Here is a 23248-nt window from a genome sequence, read left to right on the forward strand (position 1 = left end):
TTTCATTGTATTTTCAACATCCAATATTTCAGATAAATGAAAGTGAAGCTTCGAAAGCAGCAATAACCTCCTCGTCGGGGAATTGAACCCCGGTCTCCCGCGTGACAGGCGGGGACGCTCACCACTATACTAACGAGGAATTCATGCAGATATTTGCCGTATATTCACCACAGATGCTTCACGTTGCAGTGAATCTGTTTGAACTGTTCATTTGATGACAGTTTGTTTAACTTTCCACGGACCACTGTTGAAAGAAGAATTACCGACCACTTTTCCATCTCATGTTGGATCATGATGTGGGTAACGCGGGAGAGAGTGAGACAGAAAGAGACAGATCTTCTCAGGAAAATATAGAAAATATGAGGCACATACACAGACAGACAGACAGACACACATACACATGGATTGACTCAGAAATACTGAGTCAGAATATGGATAATTTGGCTGATTTTTGTTCCATTTCTGTCGTAGATTTCGTGAAATCTTGCAGATCAATTAAAATGAGCATAAAACTCGGGGTACTCAATGCTGTGGAATTTTAATTCACTTAAGAATTATTAATTCTACAAGAAACTTGTTGAAGTTTGAAACGCAGAGATGAAACAGGTTGATGAATGACGGGATCTGAAGTCTGTCAGATTTGAACCTCCGCGGGTGAAATGAATGAATTTCGAATCTGTCACCGAACCCACCAGTTGGTAAAAATCACAATTGCTCTGCATCCAGTCCTCAAATAGTCTCCGTACAATAATATTCTGAAAGTGACAATCACCTGTTTTTTTGCTATGTAGTTTTTGCTTAGGAAGAAGCTCGGCGAAGACATAAAATTAAAAGTTAGCGTCTGAAAACTGCTACCTCCCAGTCGGGGTATTAAACCCCGGACGAAGGTGGGGGAACTCACCACGATAAGAGAGAAAGAAAGAACGAAAGAAAGACAGAGTCAGTTGTCGTTGTCTAACAAAGAGATGGAAATGTAAATGGTTCTTTCAAGAGTGGCCCGTGGAAAATGAAACAAACTGTCATCAAATAAATAGTTAAAAGAAATGCACTGATACGTGAAGCATGTCTAACACCATCTGGCATGAGTGCACAGTCAATGCAGCAGTTCCTCGTTAGTATAGTGGTGAGTGTCCCCGCCTGTTATGCGAGAGACCGGGGTTCAATTCCCCGACGGGGAGATTAAACTTTCGCCGCCTTGAAAAGCTTTTTCTCTCATTTATCTCCAATATTGGATGCGGAATGTACAGTGCAAAACTGACTCGGAGTTTCCCACTTTCCCCAATTTAATTTCACTGACATTCCAGCGGTTTTAAAATCTGCTCTCAGCTTCACTCTTCACCTCGATGTTCGACTGGTTTCTGTGATGTTGGGGATTTCGGGAGGAGGTCGAGATGGATCATCCACTCGGCACTTCTGGCTGAAGACGGTTTCTAAAACTTTGCACTCACACGCTGGGCTTTACCATCATTGAGGATGGGGATGTTCAAAGAGCCTCTTCCCATTAGTTGTTTAATTATCCACCATCATTCACAAATGGGTGTGGCAGGACTGCAGAGCTTTGATCTGATCCGTTGTTTGTGGGATCGCTTCGCTCTGTCTGCAGCATGCTGCTTCCACTGTTTGTCAAGTAGTCCTGTGTTACTTTCATGTTATTGGTGTGTGTATGTTTGTGTGTATATGTCTGTGTGTGAGTGTTTATGTCGCTAGCATGTGGGCCTCCATTTTTACAGCTTTTTTATTTTAAACTCTTGGGGGCCGGGATTCCTGGGCCTTCTCCTTCACACCACATGAGAGGAGGCGAGAAGGCCCGAAACAGCAGGTAAATGCCTTTATCGCACAGCTTGTGGGCCCGGAGGAGCAGGAGTGCTTCCCCCAGGCCCAACAAGCCAACCGGCCGTGATCCCACACAGGCGATCGGCCGACCCCCTCCACATCTCCGACACCCCTGCACGAGCTCCGAACCCCATGATCTCCGACCCCCGCGATGACCCCCGACCCCCGATGACTGACTCGCCGATGCCCCCGATGAGTGACCCACCCATGACCTCATGACCCCCGTGACCCCCATCCCCGATAAAATCAAGCCCAATGAGTTTGATTCCCGTTGTGTTTTCTCTCTGTCGGTTTGCTGATAAACGTTTAACTCGCGGCCTGTTCCCGTCAATGGTCACAAGTAGTAACAGACAGAGCGGGTCTGACCGCCCCGAGATGTGGAAAAGACATCAGTTTAGGACAAATGCCTCAAATCAAATGGTCTCCCGGCACCGAGAGAGAGAAATTCCAGAGAAAAAGGCAGAAGAGAAAAGAGAAATAAAAACTCAATAAAGACGCTATCAATATTTCCCATTCTTGATGCCTGTCTATTTCTTCCCCAACCTTTCTGTGCCGGTTAAAATTTCAGTGAAATAAATGCGAGAATCGACTCAAAGAACGAGAACAGAGCAACAAAAATCACCGAACACAGGATCAAACCCAGAGATCTTCAGATCTTCAATCTCACGCTCTCCAAACTCAACTATTTCGACTCCACTGCAAATTGGACTTTGTGACATCACCTTGGACAAAAATATAAACCGGGTGGAATTTCCCCTCCCGCTCATTCCTCACTCTGGGGGAATGGGACCCGGTCAGATCTCGGAGCTCAGGTTATGTTAATGTTCAGCTGATGATATCTTAATATTATCTTGTGTTTGGCCTCATTTAATCAGGTTCATGGGCACTTTCTTCCATCATCCCTTCTCCCTGAAAGGAATGTGGTGCAGCGGTTGCCAAATTTAACAGGAAAAATCAATTATCGCCCGCTTTTCACAGGAGAAGAAACTCATCCTGGAGATTCACGCGGAGCAATTTCCCAAATAATGGTCCCGCCCGGGATTGAATCAGAGACTTTTCATGAGTGATGTGAACATGATAACCGCTGCACTCGGGAAACCACTGCTCAATTTAAAGCATCGTGTGCCTTCTCCGTTAAACAACTTCTGTCCCACACTTAAAGCTCTCATTCCATCTCTTTCTCAAACATTTCACTGACCAAAACTTCACAAGTCACAGAGGAAAAAGACTTAATTTCAAAATCATTAAACTCCCGAAGGAGCTGCGGGGACAGACTGAGCGGTGTCACTGAGTGCAGAGATACAGAGAGACACCAGCAGAGGGAGGTAGAGAGCGGTGTAACTGAGCACAGAGATACAGAGAGACACCAGCAGAGGGAGGTAGAGAGCGGTGTAACTGAGTACAGAGATACAGAGAGACACCAGCAGAGGGAGGTAGAGAGCGGTGTAACTGAGTACAGAGATACAGAGAGACGCCCCCAGAGGGAGGTAGAGAGCGGTGTAACTGAGTACAGAGATACAGAGACACACCAGCAGAGGGAGGTAGAGAGCGGTGTAACTGAGTACAGTGATGCAGAGAGACACCAGCAGAGGGAGGTAGAGAGCGGTGTAACTGAGTACAGAGATACAGAGAGACACCAGCAGAGGGAGGTAGAGAGCGGTGTAACTGAGTACAGAGATCCAGAGAGACACCAGTAGAGGGAGGTAGAGAGCGGTGTAACTGAGTACAGAGATACAGAGAGACACCAGCAGAGGGAGGTAGAGAGCGGTGTAACTGAGTACAGAGATACAGAGACACACCAGCAGAGGGAGGTAGGGAGCGGTGTAAATGAGTACAGAAATACAGAGAGACACCAGCAGAGGGAGGTAGAGAGCGGTGTAACTGAGTACAGAGATACAGAGAGACACCAGCAGAGGGAGGTAGAGAGCGGTGTAACTGAGTACAGAGATACAGAGAGACACCAGCAGAGGGAGGTAGAGAGCGGTGTAACTGAGTACAGAGATACAGAGAGACACCGGCAGAGGGAGGTAGAGAGCGGTGCAACTGGGTACAGAGATACAGAGAGACACCAGCAGAGGGAGGTAGAGAGCGGTGTAACTGAGTGCAGAGAGACAGAGAGACACCAGCAGAGTGTCCAGGAAACCAACCTTTTATCTGAAATCTGAGGCGAGATATAAACTGCACAGAGTAGAGGAAGCATTACTGTGTATCTAACCCGTGTTTTACCTGCCCTGGGAGTGTTTGATTTGACAGTGTGGAGGGAGCTTCATTCTGCATCTAACCCGTGCTGTACCTGTCCTGGGAGTGTTTGATGGGGCAGTTCAGATGGAACTTTAATCAGTCTCTCCACATAACTGAAGTCCCTCATCCCTGGTACCATTCTAATAAATCTCCTCTGCACCCTCTCTAAGGCCTTGCCATCCTTCTTCATGTTACGTGCCCAGAATTAAACACAATACTCCAGCTGAGGCCTCACCAGTGTTTTATAAAGGTTTTGTATCAATTCCTTGCTTTTGTATTCAATGCCTCAATTAATAAAGCAAAGGGCCCCATTTGCTTTTTTAACTGCCTTCTCAACTTGTCCTGCCACCTTCCAAGATTTGTGTAACTACACCCCCAGTTCTCTCGATTCCTGCACTCCCTTTAAAATTGTGCCATTTCGTTTAAATTGCCTCTCCTCATTCTTCCTACCAAAATGTATCAATTCACAATTCTCTGCATTAAATTTCATCTGCCCATTTCACCAGTCTGTCTATGTCCTCCTGAAGTCTGTCACCATCCTCAACATCGTTTATTACATTTCTGAGTTTCGTGTCATCTGCAAACTTTGAAATTATACCCTGTACTCCCAAGTCCCGGTCATTAATATATATCAAAAAGAGCAGTGGTCCTAAAACCGAGCCCTGGGGGGCACCACTGTATACTTGCCTCCAGTCTGAAAAACAACCGTTCACCACTCCTCTCTGTTTTCTGCTCCTTAGCCAATTTTGTATCCATGCTGCCATTGTCCGTTTAATCCCATGGGCTTCAATTTTGCTCACAAGTCTATTGTGTGATACTTTATCCTCCCTTAATCTCTCCCTGCATAGAAACTCCCCGACCCATATTCATGGCCACCCCCTCGACCTTGCCATCTCACGTGGTCTCTCTTCTCCTGATCGTGTCAATCATGGATAAGGCCATCTCTGATCACTTCCTTGTAACCCTCTCCACCCACATGGAATCAGAGAATCATAGAAAGGTCACAGCATGGTTTGAGGCCATTTGGCACATCGAGTCCTTACCGGCTCCATGCAAGATCAATCCATGTAGTCCCACTCCCCCAATGCACATCATAGAATGAACTCAGGAATTACACGCCACTTTCTATGAGCGGCATCAGGCTGCGGTTATGGTGCAGGCCGGGACCCAGGGCTGAGGCTGTGGTCATCAGTTACTCTGGGAGTGGCACAGTCTGGTTCATGACTAGCCGGGGGTGAGAGTAACACCAGAGAGTCAGGATGGTGTTTAGAAGGGTGTGGGTTCCAGCTCCAGTTCCAGGACTGGGACACATGATCCAGACTGACTGTGTCGTGCTGAAAGGGAGCTGCATCGTGAGAGGTGCTGTCCTTTGAATGAGGTGTTTAATGGGGGTCCCTTCTTTCTGCTCCGAGGTGTAAAAGATCCCGTGGCAATTTGTGAAGAGCAGGGAGTTCTCCCGGTGTCCTGGCCAACATTCTTCCCTCGACCATCAGCACCCAACAAACAGGAGATCGGCTCAATATCTCATCACTGTTTGTGGGATCTTGCTGTACACAACTTGTCTGCTACCTTCTCTTAAAAACGATAGTGACTGAACTTCTAGTGAAGTGCGTTGGGATGTCCTGAGGATGTGAAAGGTGCCATACAAATGCAAGTTCCTTGTTTCTCACAGGGGGTCGTGTCTTGCTCCTCGTCTCATTGAGACTCTCAGTTGATTGGTCCGTTCTCTGCGCAGATGGGGCCCGACTCACTGAGTGTTTCCCGAATGTTCTGTGTGTGTTTCACTCAGACTCGGGCTTTACAGTAAATAATAAAAGGACTGTAGTCAAACACTTGGCCAAGAGCTGCTGTCCAACCTGTCGTGACATTGTTGCTTGCTTCCCTTCAGTTTTTGGTGCACTGTTGCCTCATTTCGCAGTGTGATTGTGGGACTGACACAGAAATGAGAGAGAAAGCAGCAGCCACAGCCTGGACTGCAGGCAAATTGGGAGGCTGAAACTAAAAGTTAACTATTCCCACACCGGGAATCGAAGCCGTGCCACCTGGGTAAAAACCAAGAATCCTAATCGCTGGACCACATGGGAACTAAAATAAAGCACTAGCAGGAAGGGCACTGAGACTACAACCGGAAAGTTAACGGACGATTCAAAGGAGGTATTCACAATTATGAAAGGTTTTGACAGAGTGTGTAAAGAGAAATTGTTTCCAGTGATGGAATGGTTAATAACCAGAGGACACAGATTTCAGATAAATTGAAAGAAATCATTGGGGGATTTGGAGAGATTTTTTTACACAGCGAGTTGTTATGATCTGGAATGCACTGCCTGAAAGGGAGGTGGAAGCAGGTTCAATAGTAACTTTCAAAAGGGAATTGAATAAATAGTTGACGTGTAATAAATTGCAGGGCTGTGGGGAAAGAGCCGGGGAGTGGGACTAACCCACTTCCTTCTGTGTTCATCCCTGGAAAAAACCCTCCCCCAGGTCACTTACAACGGCACTTTCAAATTCCCAACTCTCTGGACTTTGTCCCTCCATTCACCACGACATTTCTGCAGCTACTGATTTGCTCAATCACACCCTCACCTCCACCTTTGACGCCCTTGTACCCATTAAAGCCATCACTCTCCCTCACCCTGGTCAATCCCCCTGGGTCTGCCCTCATTTCTGCTTCCTTAAGTCCAAGGGACACAGCTTTGAAAGTTTATGGTGGACAACTGCTTTGGCCATTCATCGCCAGATCTGGCTGGACCACATAAAGCACTATCGGGTCCTGTCTCCTCTGACAAAACTGCTCACTATTCCAGGATCATCCTGGAATGTAAAGATAACCCCCGGCTTCTCTTCTCCACTACAAACCGTCTTCTTAAACCCCACTCCCCTCACTCCTCCACCCTCACCTCCAACAAAAAGTGCGAGGAGCTCATGGACTTCTTTGTCACTGAGATTGAGACCATCCATTCAGCTGCCTCTGCCGCTCCCCTCCCTTCCCCGAGCTCACCAAGTTTCTCTCCTATCTCCCCTCATGCCCTCTCTGAGCTCATCTTGACCATGAGACCCACCTCCTGCTTCCTCGACCCTATTCCCAACAATCTGCTGACCACACAACCTCCCTTCCTGGCCCCATGTTAGCTGACATTGTTAATGGTCTCCTCTCCTCAGGTACTGTCCCCCTCCCCATCAAATCTGCCGTCATCACCCTCCTTCTCAAAAGACCCACCCTTGACCCCTGTGTCCTTGTAAACTACCACCCCATCTCCCACCTCCCTTTCCTCTCCAAAGTCTTGTCACCTCCCAAATCCATGTCCATCTTTCCCACAACACCATGTTTGAATCCCTCCAATCAGGTTTCCACTCCTGCCACTGTACTGAAACGGCCCTTGTCAAAGTCACAAATGACATCCTCTGTGACTGTGTAGAGGGAGATTTAATCTTCATTTAACCCTTGATGCACCTGCCCCCGGAATGTTTGATGGCACAGTGTCGAGGGAGCTTTACTCTGCCATGTACTGTACAGTATCAGTCTGTGATGGAGCAGAGCCCTGCTCTTTAATGGAAATTATTCTTTCGATGAGCCACTGAGCCCCTAAAGCAGCCTCCGAGACCCAAAGTCTGATTTCCATCCCACAGTTCCAGCAGTTAGCGAGGGCTGGGCCACGTTAACAGCAGCTCTCTGTTCCTGGTCTGGAGCTGAGGTGTTGTGTATTGTCCCTGACACAGGGACCAGACGGTGAGCTGCTGGCTCCTATTGTTCTGGGATCATTCCCTGCTGCTCTGTTCTCACCTCTTCACTGGGTCTCAGATTATTACCAGCCATCTTCCTGATCAATAAACAATCGGCAGTCTGACCGCGGAGATTTGAAATGTGTGAAACATTTCATGTGTCTCATCCCTCTCCCTGGACACAAATAAATAGGCCGTCATGAAATGTTCACAGTCCATTTCTTGAGCCTTCTGCTTCTTAGAAGAATCTTCTAAACTCCTTGCTAAAGTGACCTTTGATCATAATGTCTTGTTTTGCGGTATGTTCTAGATTGTTCCAGGTCAGCATTGTAATAATTCGGGGTAGTTGAAAAGTGGGATCATTATATTAAATCGAGATATTGATCACAGCCCCGCCCCCGGAACATTCAAACCACCGTTCAGGAGGAGAACCCCTCTGCTCGCTGACCGACATTGGCTCCCAGTCCACCAACATCTCAAATTTTAAATTATCATCCTCGTGTTCAAATCCCTCCATGACCTCGCCCCTCCCTATCTCTGTAACCTGCTCCACCCCGACAACCCTCCGAGATCTCTGAGCTCCTCCAATTCAGGCCTCTTGCGCATCCACGATTTTCATCGCTCCACCATTGGCGGCCGTGCCTTCAACCGTCTGGGCCCAAAGCTCTGGATTTCCCTCCCTAAACCTCCCGCCTCTCTGCCTCTCTCTCCTCCAGTAAGACACTTAAAACCTACCTCACCTGTCCCAATATCTCCTTATGTGGCTCCGTGTCACATTTTGTTTGATAATCGCTCCTGTGGCTTGGGACGTTTTACTCCGTTAAAGGCGCGATATCAATGCAAGTTGTTGTTGTTGGGGTGGAGAAAGCGTTTTCTTTCTTTTTATGACTCTTTTCTATCTCTCTATTTCTTTCCTTTCTCGGACTCTGTTTTCCGGGTCTGTTTACTGACACACATTACAATCTGTGTCACTCGGTGTCTAACAATGTGAGGCAATGTGTTTTATTCCCGCTGTGTTATCTCTCTGGCGGTTTGCTGATAAATGTTTAACTCGCGGCCTGTTCCCATTAATGGTCACAAGCAGTAACAGACAGACAGAGCGTGTCTGACCGCCCTGAGATGTGGAAAAGGCATCAGTTCAGGGCAAATGCATCAAATCAAATGTTCATCGAGCACCGAGAGAGACAAAAACCAGAGAGAAAGGCAGAAGGAAATAGAGAAATTAAAGCTAAATACAGACATCCTTGATGTCTCTCTATTCCATCCCCAACCGTTCAGTGTCGGGTAAAAATGTCAGTGCAAATAAATGTTCGAGAATCGGCCCGAAGAAGAAACAAAATAACCCAAAACTGCCGAAACCCGGGATCAAATCAGGGACCTTGAGATGTTCACTCTAACGCTCTCCCAACTGAGCTATTTCGGCCCCACTCTTAATTTCCTTTTGATCACCCTCTTGGAATAAAATATAACCCCGGGTGGAATTGCCCCTCCCGCTCATTCCTCACTTCGGGAGAATGAGACCGACCATCAAGGAGAGATTTTCTGATACTGTCGTTGAATCTCATTTATATTAAACATTCCTTGAACTCTCTGCCGGGGGGATTCAGAGCTGGGGTTCGCCATGAACCAGCTTCCCCTCAATTCCCAGCTTTATCAGTGAATCGACCAACAAACGCTCCACAGAGCTCAGGTTATATTAATAATAAAAACAGTAAATGCGGGAAACACTCAGCAGGTCAGGCAGCATCTGTGGAGAGAGAAACATCCTTTCAGGTCGATGACCTTTCATCAGAACTCTCTCCACAGATGCTGCCTGACCTGCTGAGTATTTCCAGCATTATCTGTTTTTACTTCAGATTTCCAGCATCTGCAGTATTTTGTTTTTGTTTTACAGCTTGTATTAATGTTCTGCTGATGATATCTTAATATTATCTTGTTTTTGGGCCACTTTAATCAGGTTCATGGACAAATTCTTCCATCATCCATTCTCCCACATCGCTTCTCTCTCTCATTCATTCTTTTCTCCTTTCAATCCAGAAGAGGGCGGGAATCAGAGCTCACCCCCCGAACCCTCCGCACACAGACCCCCGTCTACCACCCCGTGTGATCCAAGAGACAATTCAATACATTACACTCTGTATAAACACAGAAAGCTGACACACCAGGGGAGATCGCACGGTGTTGGACACGGAGTGAAATAAACTGAAGTGTTTATAAAAAGTTACAGATCACAACACGTGTCTCTGTCTCTCTCCACCATCCCCAGCCGGTGCTGTGTTATCCGATCTCACCCAATGTGTTCCTGGGAATTTTCATCAACATCTTTGAATGTGGCAGCAGAAGTTGGTGAAACCGTTCAAACAGCATCCGGTTCCTTGGCTTAATAATAGAGAAATAAGAGTACAAAAGCAAGGAAGTTATGTTAAACGTTTATTAATCAATGTTCAGGCCTCATATGAAGTATTTTGTCCAATTCTGGGCACTATAATTTATTAAGGATGTAAAGGTCTTGGAGAGGATGGAGAGGAGATTTACCAGAATTATACCAGGGATGGGGTTTAGTTGTGTGGAGAGACTCGAGAACCTGGGATTGTTCTGCTTCGAGCAATGAAGGTTAAGGGTAGAAGTAATCCACGTGTTCAAAATTAAGAGGGGTTTTGATCGAGTGAATAAGGAGAAACTTCACCCACTGGCGGGAGGGTCGGCAACCAACGGACGCAGATTTAAGATAATTGGCAAAAGAACTAGAAGGAAATACGGAGATTTTTTTTACACAGCGAATTGTTATGATCTGGAACGCACTGCCTTAAAGGATGGTGGAGCTCGATTCAATCGTAACTTTAAAACGAGAATTGGATAAATACTTGAGTATCTCCCCACAGATACTACCTGACCTGCTGAGTGTTGCCAGCAGTTTCTGGGTTTATTTTTGAGTTTTCACTATCGCAGTTTTCCTGACAACCTGCAACTTGCCTCAAGGGCGCAGCTTCAAGCACAACTTTCTTGTGCTCTTCTCACACACAAGATCGCACTTTACTTTCCGACACACGCGCTTTAAAATCTGCCGTTTCTGCACACAGCGTCCTGCGCCACGAGAATTTGAAAGACCTTTCGCTGATGGCCTGGAATCGCTCCTTTTTCCCCACTGGCGCTCTTTACATTTATCCTCTACTCGATTCAATCGCATGTTTCAACAGAACTATTAAGATCAAGGCGGAACACTTCCGATCTTACTGCACCGCCCCAACTTGCCAAATGTGAACCTTTCAACCGCCATTCGCAGCTCTGTTACGCTGCCCGTCGCTCACGCACCTCAACTGCTGAGAGAAAAGAGCCAACAAGCATCAAAACAAAAATCAGTTCTTCAGTTACCATCCCCTGGATCACAAGACTCACCAAGTAAATTTCGTGAACAATCGGGCGGCTGTCTTTCCAGAGACCAGCCCTGCTTTCGTCGTGTTTGTCTGTCGAGCGGTCACGCAGATCAAAATGTATCGACTGGTTTCAAGGCACAAATGAACATTGTTGCGAATGGGACATGTGCCCAATAGAAACAGCGGTCGGAGCAGAACAATCCACAATCGTGAAAGTGAATGTTAGAGTCGGCAATGCCGCAGGAAAGTGTCCATGAAATGGGAGGAGGAAAGGAAAGGCGGCCTATTGACCGAGGAAGGAAGAAAAAGCTGGGAGAAGAGGCGGGTTTGAACTGTGGAACATCAAGTACAGGCATGTGAGAGTGCTGGGATTTGATGGAATAAATAGGTTTTCGCCACCAACAAAAAATGTTTTTCTCATGTGTTCAATATTGAGAAATTGTTGCATTATATTCGCAAGCGCGGGAGAGAACAAAAGAAGCAGCGTACACTATGCCGTGACTCGGATTCGAACCGAGGTTGCTGCGGCCACAACGCAGAGTACGAACCACTATACGATCACGGCGCCACATGTCGGTGATTGAGTTGCTGCCCGAACTATTGAAATAGCGCCATTAACGTAGCAAAACGTCGCAAGGCGCTTCACAGGAGTTTTTTGAACAAAATTTGACACCGAGCCACAGAAGGAGATATTAGAAGCAAAATACTGCCGATGCTGGAAATTTGAAATAAAACCAGAAAATGCTGTAAATAATCATCAAGTCAGGCAGCGTCTGTGGAGAGAGAAACAGAGTTAACGTTTCAGGTCGATGACACTTCGTCAGAACTGGAAAAGCTTGAAGATTAAACAGTTTTTAAGCAAATACAGAGTCAGGGAAAGGGATGGGGGAGGAAGGGGAGGGGAGGAAAGAACAAAAGGGAAGGTCTCTGATAGGGTGGGGGGGCAGGAGTGATTAAATAACAAAAGGAATGATGGTGCAAGGCAAGGAGGGTGGTAATGGGACAAGTAAACAAAACAAAAGATGGGTCCAGAGGAGCTGCAAATGGCAACATGAGAACCACCATAGGGGTTCCCATAGCGACATCTTTTATTTGGAGGAAGTGAGTGGAGTCAAAGGAGAAGTTGTTCACCGTAAGAACAAGTTCAGCCAGGCGGAGGAGGGTGGTGGTGGATGGTGATTGTTTGGGCTCTCGTTCGTGGAAGAGGCAGGGGGCCCGCAGGCGGTCCTGGTGGGGGATGCAGGTGTCGATGGACTGGATGTTCATGGTGAAAAGGAGGGGGTTAGGACCGGGGAACTGGAAATTGTTCAAGTGGCGGAAGGAATCGGATGAGTTACGGATAGAGAATAAACTGGACGAGGGGAGAGAAAGTAGAGTCGAAATAGGAAGAAATTTGTTCCGCGGGGCAAGAACAGGCTGAGACGATGGATCAACTGGGACAGTCCTGTTTTTGGATCTTGGGAAGGAGGTAGAAGCAGGGTTTGGGGACTGTGAGGTTGGAGGCCGTGGGGGGAAGATCTCCAGAGGAGGCGGTCAGTGATGGCTTGATGTTCGGTGGTGGGGTCATGGTCCAGGGGAAGGTAGGAGGAGGTATCGGAGAGTTGGTGTTCAGCCTCCACTCGGTCGAGGTCGACTCACCTCACAACAACAACAGCACCGCCCTTGTCAGCAGGTTTAATGACAATGTCAGGGTTGGACTCGAGAGAACGGAGTGCTGCAAGTTCAGAGGGAGGGAGGTTAGAGTGAGTGAGGGGAGCAGAGAAATTGAGACGGCTGATGTCACGCCGGCAGTTCCCAATGAAAAGATCAAGAGAGGGTAAGAGGATAGAGGGAGGGGTCCAGGTGGACCGAGAATTCTGAAGAAGGGAGAAAGGGTCCGCTGTGCGGGGGGAAGACTCCTGGTCAATGAAATGGGCGCGGAGGAGAAGGCGACGGAAGAAGAGCTCAGCATCGAGTCCAGCTCGAAACTCATTGAGGTGGGGGCGTAAGGGGATGAAGCTGAGGCCTTTGCTGAGGACTGAAGTTTGGGGCCAGAGAGGGGAAGGTCAGAGGGAATGGTGAAAACACGACAAAGAGATTGGAGGGAGGGATGGGGTCAGAGGAAAGTGAAGGGGAAGAAGGATCGGGAGGGGTGTTGGTATCTAAGAGTTGTTGAAACTTGCGGTCCTTGACACCTGAAAGGAAGAAAAAAAGTTTTTTGTTGAAGCGCCGGATGAGGCGAAGGATGAAATGGAACTGCGGACCAGGACAGCTCTGAAGTAGAGAGAGTCGGTGCTGCTGAAGACAGAGTGTTTGATCAGGTTTCTACTAAAACTCACTTTCACAGACACATCTCCTTCCTCAGCAACTGTGTCCGGCTCCGACTTATTCCACATGGATTCCAACTTAAGTTCCACCCTTCATGTTTCGGATCCACCCATGATTCCAGATATCTCCATGATATTCAGCGTTCCTCCAACCACTGCTCCCGCCGCTTCCTGAGATCCACGCTCAACGCCACGCACCGCCACATGCTCACTCTCGACCTCTCTCTCCACGCATGGTTTTTATCCCATCCGCGCCATTATTGCATTTACCGTTTGATGTGTTGGTTCCTTCAGTATATTCATCCAGAAGTCCTGGGTCTCGGTCCAATCCGAAGCCACGGTGGATGAATTTTGCATTGCTCACTGAACTCTGCTCAAATCAGCAAAGTCCTGATTGGCGCCCGGAGGTGTTGCGAGTGTAAGATGTGAATAACGTGAAGTATCAATCAAAGTTCACAATTTCTGTTTAATCTTCAACCTTTTCCAGTTCTGACGACGGATCATCGACCTGAAACGTTAACTCTGTTTCTCTCTCCACAGACGCTGCCTGACTTGCTGATTATTTACAGCATTTTCTGTTTTTTTTTTCAAATTTCCAGCATCGGCAGTATTTTGCTTCTAATATCTCCTTCTGTGGTTGTGTCAAATTTTGTTTGAAAACGTGACTGTGAAGCCCCTTGGGATCTTTTGATACCTTAAAGGAGGTTTATAAATACTATAGGTAGAGCAGTTCCAGTTGTGGTGTGGTGGAGTGATCGTATAGTGGTTAGTACTCTGCGTTGTGGCCGCAGCAACCTCGGTTCGAATCCGAGTCACGGCATAGTTTTTGTCTTCTGCCTCTCTTGCTCATCGAATGCAGTAATATTTCAATCTTTAATACATGAAATAAAACCAAATATTCCATCAAATCCTAGCACTCTCACATGCCTGTATTTCATGTGCCGCAGTTCAAACCCGCCTGTTCTCCCAGCTTTTTCTTCCTTCCACAGTCAATAGGCCGCCTTTCCTTTCCTCCTTCCATTTCATGAACATTGCCGACTCTAACATTCATTTTCACGATCTTATGCCTTTAATTTTGTTCTGCTCCGACCGCTGTTTCTATTGGGCACATGTCCCATTCACACCAATGTTCATTTGTGCCTTGAAACCAGTCGATACATTTCGATCTGCGTGACCGCTCGACAGACAAACACGACGAAAGCAGGGCTGGTCTCTGGAAAGACAGCCGCCCGAATGTTCACGAAATTCACTTGGGTGATCTTATGATCATGGGGATGGTAACTGAAGAACTGGTTTTTGTTTTGATGCTTGTTGGCTCTTTTCTCTGAACAGTTGAGTTGCGTGAGCGACGGGCAGCGCTGCAGAGCTGCGAATGGCGGTTGAAAGGTGCACATTTGGCAAGTTGGGGCGGTGCAGTAAGATCGGAAGTGTTCCGCCTTGATCTTAATATTTCTGTTGAAGCGTGAGATTGAAGCGAGTCGATGATAAATGTAAAGAGCGCCTGTGGGGAAAAAGGAGCGAGGACAGGCCATGAGCAGAAGGTCTTTCAAATTCTCGTGGCGCAGGACGCTGTGTGTGGAAACGGCAGATTTTAAAGCGTGTGTCAGAAAGTAAAGTGCGATCTTGTGTGTGAGAAGAGCACAAGAAAGTTGTTCTTGAAGCTGCGACCTTGAGGCAAGTTGCAGGTTGTCAGGAAACCTGCTCCAGTGAAAGCACAAAAATAAACCCTGAAACTGCTGGCAACACTCAGCAGGTCAGGTAGTATCTGTGGAGAGATACTCGCTTTCCCAGGGCCTCATTGTGCATTGATTAGTATTAAACACCTGCACAAGATGGACGTGTTGCACCTCAACAAGGCTGGGACCAATTTCCAGGCAGGGAAGTTCCTCTTGACTGAACAGAGAGCAATGCCGGCCGTTTTTGGGCGTCAGCTATTTTCAATCTGTATTAACGACTTGGATGGAGGGACCGAGTGCAATGTGTCCAAGTTTGCTGACGATACAAAGATAGATAGGAAAGTAAACTGTGAGGAGGACACAAAGTGTCTGCAAAGGGAGATAGACAGGTTAAGTGAGTGGGCAAGAAGGTGGCAGATGGAGTATAATGTGTGGAAATGTGAGGTTATTCACTTTGATGGGAAGAATAAAAGAACAGAATATGTTTTAAATGGTGAGAAATCATTAAACGTTGGTGAAATTAAAAAGGAAAATAGGAAAGCAAAGAGAGGGCATGAAAAAATAGGCCTCTTGCGCATCCACGATTTTCATCGCTCCACCATTGGCGGCCGTGACTTCAACCGACTGGGCCCAAAGCTCTGGATTTCCCTCCCTGAACCTCCCCGCCTCTCGACCTCTCTCTCCTCCCTTAAGACACTTAAAACCTACCTCACCTGTCCCAATATCTCCTTATGTGGCTCCGTGTCACATTTTGTTTGATAATCGCTCCTGTGAAGCGCCTTGGGACGTTTTACTCCGTTCAAGGCGCGATATAAATGCAAGTTGTTGTTGTTGTTGGGGTGGAGAAAGGGTTTTCTTTCTTTTTATCACTCTTTTCTATCTCTCTATTTCTTTCCTTTCTCGGACTCTGTTTTCCGGGTCTGTTTCCTGACACACATTACAATCTGTGTCACTCGGTGTCTAACAATGTGAGGCAATGTGTTTTATTCCCGCTGTGTTATCTCTCTGGCGGTTTGCTGATAAATGTTTAACTCGCGGCCTGTTCCCGTTAATGGTCACAAGCAGTAACAGACAGACAGAGCGTGTCTGACCGCCCTGAGATGTGGAAAAGGCATCAGTTTAGGACAAATGCATCAAATCAAATGTTCATCGGGCACCGAGAGAGACAAAAACCAGAGAGAAAGGCAGAAGGAAATAGGGGAAAAAAAGCTAAATACAGACATCCTTGATGTCTCTCTATTCCATCCCCAACCTTTCAGTGTCGGGTAAAAATGTCAGTGTAAATAAATGTTCGAGAATCGACCCACAGAAGAAGAAACAAAATAACAGAAAACTGCTAAAACCCAGGATCGAACCAGGGACCTTTACATTTTCTGTTGAACGCTCGCCCAATCGAGCTGTTTCAGCCCCACTCTAAACTGGCCTTTGGGTCATCCTCTTGGAATAAAATATAACCCCGGGTGGAATTGCCCCTCCCGCTCATTCCTCACTTCGGGAGAATGAGACCGACCATCAAGGAGAGATTTTCTGATCCTGTCGTTGAATCTCATTTATATTAAACATTCCTTGAACTCTCTGCCGGGGGGATTCAGAGCTGGGGTTCGCCATGAACCAGCTTCCCCTCAATTCCCAGCTTTATCAGTGAATCGACCAATGAACGCTCGAGAGAGCTCAGGTTATATTAATAATAAAAACAGAAAATGCGGGAAACACTCAGCAGGTCAGGCAGCATCTGTGGCGAGAGAAACATCCTTTCAGGCCGATGACATTTCATCAGAACTCTCTCCACAGATGCTGCCTGACCTGCTGAGTATTTCCAGCATTTTCTGTTTTTATTTCAGATTTCCAGCATCTGCAGTATTTTGCTTTTGTTTTACAGCTTGTATTAATGTTCTGCTGATGATATCTTAATATTATCTTATTTTTGGCCACTTTAATTAATTCACGGACAAATTCTTCCATCATCCCTTCTCCAACATCGCTTCTCTCTCTCATTCATTCTTTTCTCCTTTCAATTCAGAAGAGGGCGGGAATCAGAGCTCACCCCCCGAACCCTCCGCACACAGACCTCCGTCTACCACCCCGTGTGATCCAAGAGACAATTCAATACATTACACTCTGTATAAACACTGAAACCTGACACACCAGGGGAGATCGCACGGTGTTGCACACGGAGTGAAATAAACTGAAGTGTTTATAAAAAGTTACAGATCACAATACGTGTCTCTGTCTCTCTCCGCCATCCCGGCCTGTGCTCTGTTATCCGTTCTCACCCAATGTGTTACTGGTAATTTTGTGGAAGTGCATGACGGGATACTTGACCATATTAACTCTTTATTAACTCACATGATAGGATTAGCCACAAACACAAAGTAAGCACAATTGTGTAATTGCGTTTGAGCCTTGGTATGTTGATAATTAGGCCTAGCACAGCCTGGCCTTCCTTGAGAGAAGGACAGAATATAATAATAATAGAGTTGATGAATGGCCATGAAGCCTTGAGACTGGCTCCAGCCTTACTGATAACAAGGAACAGGAATGCAGAGAGAAAGAAAATAGCTGACATCTGCTCAGGCCGACGTGATGGCTATGGATGTTCGGCGGCTGGCTCACTACTTGATTGACCAACTACCTGAGCCAATAAAGAATGTACGTGTACGCCCATATTCTGTAACAGGTGGGCGTTGCCTCATGAATTGTATAAACATGAACTGATTCATTGACTCGGCGAAGTTGCACCCTCAACCATTGTTTGAGGTGCACATCCACTTGTATACAAGTTGGGGTTCAATAAAGTTTCACCTTGTACTACTTGTTTGGGTGTTAATGCATTTGTATAGTGTTAAGTTTCGACAGTTTTCATCAACATCTTTGAATGTGGCAGCACAAGTTGGTGAAACCGTTAAAACAGCATCCGGTTCCTTGGCTTAATAATAGAGAAATAGAGTACAAAAGCAAGGAAGTTATGTTAAACGTTTATAAATCATTGTTCAGGCCTCATCTGAAGTATTGTGTCCAATTCTGGGCACTATAACTTATTAAGGATGTCAAGGTCTTGGAGAGGATGGAGAGGAGATTTCCCAGAATTATACCAGGGATGGGGTTTAGTTGTGTGGAGAGACTCGAGAACCTGGGATTGTTCTGCTTCGAGCAATGAAGGTTAAGGGTAGAAGTAATCCACGTGTTCAAAATTAAGAGGGGTTTTGATCGAGTGAATAAGGAGAAACTTCACCCACTGGCGGGAGGGTCGGCAACCAACGGACGCAGATTTAAGATAATTGGCAAAAGTACTAGAGGGAAATAAGCAGGTTTTTTTACACAGCAAATTGTTATGATCTGGAACGCACTGCCTTAAAGGATGGTGGAGCTCGATTCAATCGTAACTTTAAAAGGAGAATTGGATAAATACTTGAGTATCTCCCCACAGATACTACCTGACCTGCTGAGTGTTGCCAGCAGATTCTGGGTTTATTTTTGTGCTTTCACTATCGCAGTTTTCCTGACAACCTGCAACTTGCCTCAAGGGCGCAGCTTCAAGCACAACTTTCTTGTGCTCTTCTCACACACAAGATCACACTTCACTTTCCAACACACGCGCTTTAAAATCTGCCGTTTCCGCACACAGCGTCCTGCGCCACGAGATTTTGAAAGACCTTCCGCTCATGGCCTGTAATCGCTCCTTTTTCCCCACAGGCGCTCTTTACATTTATCCTATACTCGATTCAACCGCACGTTTCAACAGAACTATTAAGATCAAGGCGGAACACTTCCGATCTTACTGCACCGCCCCAACTTGCCAAATGTGCACCTTTCAACCGCCATTCGCAGCTCTGCAGCGCTGCCCGTCACTCACGCACATCAACTGCTGAGAGAAAAGAGCCAACAAACATCAAAACAAAAACCAGTTCTTCAGTTACCATCCCCTGGATCACAAGATTCCCCAAGTAAATTTCGTGAACATTCGGGCGGCTGTCTTTCCAGAGACCAGCCCTGCTTTCGTCGTGTTTGCCTGTCGAGCGGTCACGCAGATCGAAATGTGTCGACTGGTTTCAAGGCACAAATGAACATTGGTGCGAATGGGACATGTGCCCAATAGAAACAGCGGTCGGAGCAGAACAAACTTAAAGGAGTGAGATCGTGAAAGTGAATGTTAGAGTCGGCAATGGAGCAGGAAAGTGTCCATGAAATGGAAGGAGGAAAGGAAAGGCGGCCTATTGACTGTGGAAGGAAGAAAAAGCTGGGAGAAGAGGCGGGTTTGAACTGTGGAACATCAAGTACAGGCATGTGAGAGTGCTGGGATTTGACGGAATTGAAAGGTTTTCACCAAAACATTTTTCTTTCATGTTCTGAAGATTGATTTCTTGCTGCATTCTCTCAGCACATGTGGCGAAGGAAAAAATCGGTAAATGAAACTCTGTGGAGACTCGGATTCGCTCCGATGTTACTGCGACCACAACGCAGAGTGTGAACCACAAAACGATCACGACGCAGCACGTGAGGTGTGGCAGTTGTGCCCCAACAACATTAATGGCACGCATGACACTGCTGAGAAAAGAAAGATTTTGGTGATGAGGCTAAAATGTTCAACAGCTCAGATTATGGCAGCGCAGAGACTGGAGCCTAAATCCAGCGCCGCAGACCGCTCGGCCACGCTGCCGCTTCACAAGGGTGTTGTCCAGAATCTCGGAACTGGTGATTGAAAAGCGGCTTTCCGACTCTGACCTTTGAGTCCAAGATTTTTGCCTTGAAAGAATCTAATAAAAGGGCTTTCTTTGCACTGTTCTTGCGACCAGGTGGCTGAGTGGTTGAGGTGATGGACTGCTAATCCATTGAGCTTTGCCAGCATGGTTTTGTATCCCAGCCGCGCCATTACTGCCTTTTTTTAATCGTTCATGGGATGTGGGCGTCGCTGGCGAGGCCACCATTTATTGCCCATCCCGAATTGCCCTTGAGAAGGTGGTGGTGAGCCGCCTTCTTGAACTGTTGCAGTCCATGTGGTGAAGGTTCTCCCACAGTGCTGTTAGGTAGGGAGTTCCAGGATTTTGACCCAGCGACGATGAAGGAACGGTGATATATTTCCAAGTCGGGATGGTGTGTGACTTGGAGGGGAACGTGCAGGTGGTGTTGTTCCCATGTGCCTGCTGCCCTTGTCCTTCTATATGTTAGAGGTCGTGGGTTTGGGAGGTGCTGTCGAAGAAGCCTTGGCGAGTTGCTGCAGTGCATCCTGTGGATGGTACACACTGCAGCCACAGTGCGCTGGTGGTGAAGGGAGTGAATGTTTAGGGTGGTGGATGGGGTGCCGAACAAGTGGGCTACTTTGTCCTGGATGGTGTCGAGCTTCTTGAGTGTTGTTGGAGCTGCACTCCTGACTTGTGCCTTGTCGATGGTGAAAAGGCTTTGGGGAGTCCGGAGGTGGGTCACTCACCACAGAATACCCAGCTTCTGGCCTACTCGTGTCGCCACAGTATTTATATGGCTGGTCCAGTTAAGTTTCTGGTCAATGGTGACACCCAGGATGTTGATGGTGGGGGATTCGGCGATGGTAGTGCCGTTGAATGTCAAGGGGAGGTGGTCAGACTCTCTCTTGTTGGAGATTGTCATTGCCTGGCAATTGTCTGGCATGAATGTTACTTGCCACTTATGAGCCCAAGCCTGGATATTGTCCAGGTCTTGCTGCATGTGGGCACGGACTGCTTCTTATCTGTGGGGTTGCGAATGGAACTGAACACTGCGCAATCATTAGCAAACATCCCCATTTCTGATCTTATGATGGGGGAAAGGTCATTGATGAAGCAGCTGAATATGGTTGGGCCAAAGACACTGCCCTGAGGAACTCCTGCAGCAATGTCCTGGGGCTGAGATGATTGGCCTCCAACAACCACTACCATCTTCTTTTGTGCTCCTTCTCACTCCAGCCACTGGAGAGTTTTCCACTGAAGCGGCAGCTGAACGGATGGTCTCAATCTTTGTGACAAAATAGTCCAGGAGCTCCTCGCAAATTTTGTGGTGAGGGTGGAGGAGGCAGGGGGTGCAAGAAGTCGGTTTGTGGTCGAGAAGAGATACCGGGGGTATCTATGGATTGCTGGATAATCCTGGAATAATGAGCAGTTTTCTGTCTCTCTCTGTTTCGGGCTGGTGAATTAGCCCGGGTCTGTTCACAGAGCGATTCTGCGTTTTATTTCTTCCTCATTATTGTGGTTCTGATATCGAGGTGAGGATTTTAAAATCTGCTCGGAGATCAGTGAAATTAAATCGTAGAAAGTGAAAAAGTCCGAGTCAGTTTTTCACTGCATTTTCTTCATTCGATGTTGCTCATAAATGAAAGTGAAGCTTCGAAAGGCAGACCTTCCCGTCGGGGAATTGACCCCAGTCTCAAGGGTGAGAGACACTGATACTCACCACGATACGAACGAGGAACTGGAGCCGGAAGGGCATGTACGTTCACCACAGATGCTTCACGTTTCAGTAAATCTGTTTGAGCTATTCTTTTCGTGACAGTTTCTTTAACTTTCCACGGACCACTGTTGAAAGAAGAATTACCGACCACTTTTCCATCTCATGTTGGATCATGATGTGGGGAGTGCGGGAGAGAGTGAGACAGAGAAAGACCGACTCAAGAAAACAAAGAAAATATGAGGCACATACACAGACAGATAGACACAGACACTCATACACATGGAGTGACTCAGAAATATGGAGAGACAGAACATGGATAATTTGGCTGATTTTTGTTCTATTTCTGTGGTAGATTTCGAGAAATCTCACAGATCAATTAAAATGAGCATAAAACTCGAGGTGTTGAATGCCGTGGAATTTTAATTCACTTCAGAATTATTAATTCTACAAGAAACTTGTTGAATTTTGAAACGCAGAGATGAACACGTTGATAAATGACGGGATCTGAAGTCTGTCAGATTTGAACCTGCGCGAGGGAAATGAATGAAATTTTAATCTGTCACCTGAACCACGAGTCAGTTAAAATCACAATTGCTTTGCATCCAGTCCTCAAATAGTCTCCGTACATTAATATTCTGAAAGTGACAATCACCCGTTTTTTTTCCCGGTAGTTTTTTTTTGGGAAGAAGCTCGGCGAAGACATAAAATTAAAAGTTGGCGTCTTTTCAATGCTTCCTCCCCGTCGGGGAATGAAACCCCGGACTGAGGCGGGGCAACTCACCACGATAAGAGAGAAAGAAAGAACGAAAGAAAGACAGAGTCAGTTGTCGTTGTCCAACAAAGAGAAGTAAATGTAAAAGGTTCTTTCAAGAGTGGCCCGTGGAAAATGAAACACACTGTCATCAAATAAATAGTTAAAAGAAATGCACTGATACATGAAGCATGTCTAACACCATCTGGGATGAGTGCACGGTGGGTGCAGCAGTTCCTCGTTAGTAAGAGCGGTGAGCATCCCCGCCTGTCACGCGGGCGACCGGGGTTCAATTCGCCGACGGGGGGATGAAACTTCCGCCGCCTTTTCTCTCATTCATTTCCAATATTGGATGCGGAATGGACAGTGCAAAACTGATTCGGAGTTTCCCACTTTCCCCAATTTAATTTCACTGATTTTCCAGCGGTTTTAAAATCTGCTCTCAGCTTCACTCTTCACCTCGATGTTCGACTGGCTTCTGTGATGGTGGGGATTTCGGGAGGAGGCCGAGATGGATCATCCACTCGGCACTTCTGGCTGAAGACGGTTTCTAAATCTTTGCACTCACGTGCTGGGCTTGACCATCATTGAGGATGGGGATGTTCAGAGAGCCTCTTCCCGTTAGTTGTTTAAATTATCCACCATCATTCACAAATGGGTGTGGCAGGACTGCAGAGCTTTGATCTGATCCGTTGTTTGTGGGATCGCTTAGCTCTATCAACAGCATGCTGCTTCCACTGTTTGTCAAGTAGTCCTGTGTTACTTTCAGGTTATTGGTGTGTGTGTGTGTTTATGCAGCTAGGAATGTGTGTGTTTGTGTATGTGTGAATATGACTATGTCTGTCTCACTTGTTATATGCGTTTCTGAGTGTCTCTCTCTTTCTTTCTATCTGTCACTTTTTCCCTGCTCCCCAAATAATTTTTCTCTGGACCTTGACGAATAAAGAGATA

The 23248-nt window shown here is 46.7% G+C and overlaps 1 non-coding gene across 1 annotated transcript; it reads right to left on the reverse strand.

Moving 5' to 3' along the window:
• Positions 1 to 9144: 9144 nt before the first annotated feature.
• trnaf-gaa (transfer RNA phenylalanine (anticodon GAA)) lies at positions 9145 to 9217 on the reverse strand. Its single transcript has one exon. It is a non-coding gene; the product is annotated as a tRNA-Phe (tRNA).
• Positions 9218 to 23248: the final 14031 nt, after the last annotated feature.

Source organism: Heptranchias perlo, chromosome 35, assembly GCF_035084215.1.
Source record: "Heptranchias perlo isolate sHepPer1 chromosome 35, sHepPer1.hap1, whole genome shotgun sequence".
In the NCBI taxonomy this organism is placed as follows: domain Eukaryota; kingdom Metazoa; phylum Chordata; class Chondrichthyes; order Hexanchiformes; family Hexanchidae; genus Heptranchias; species Heptranchias perlo.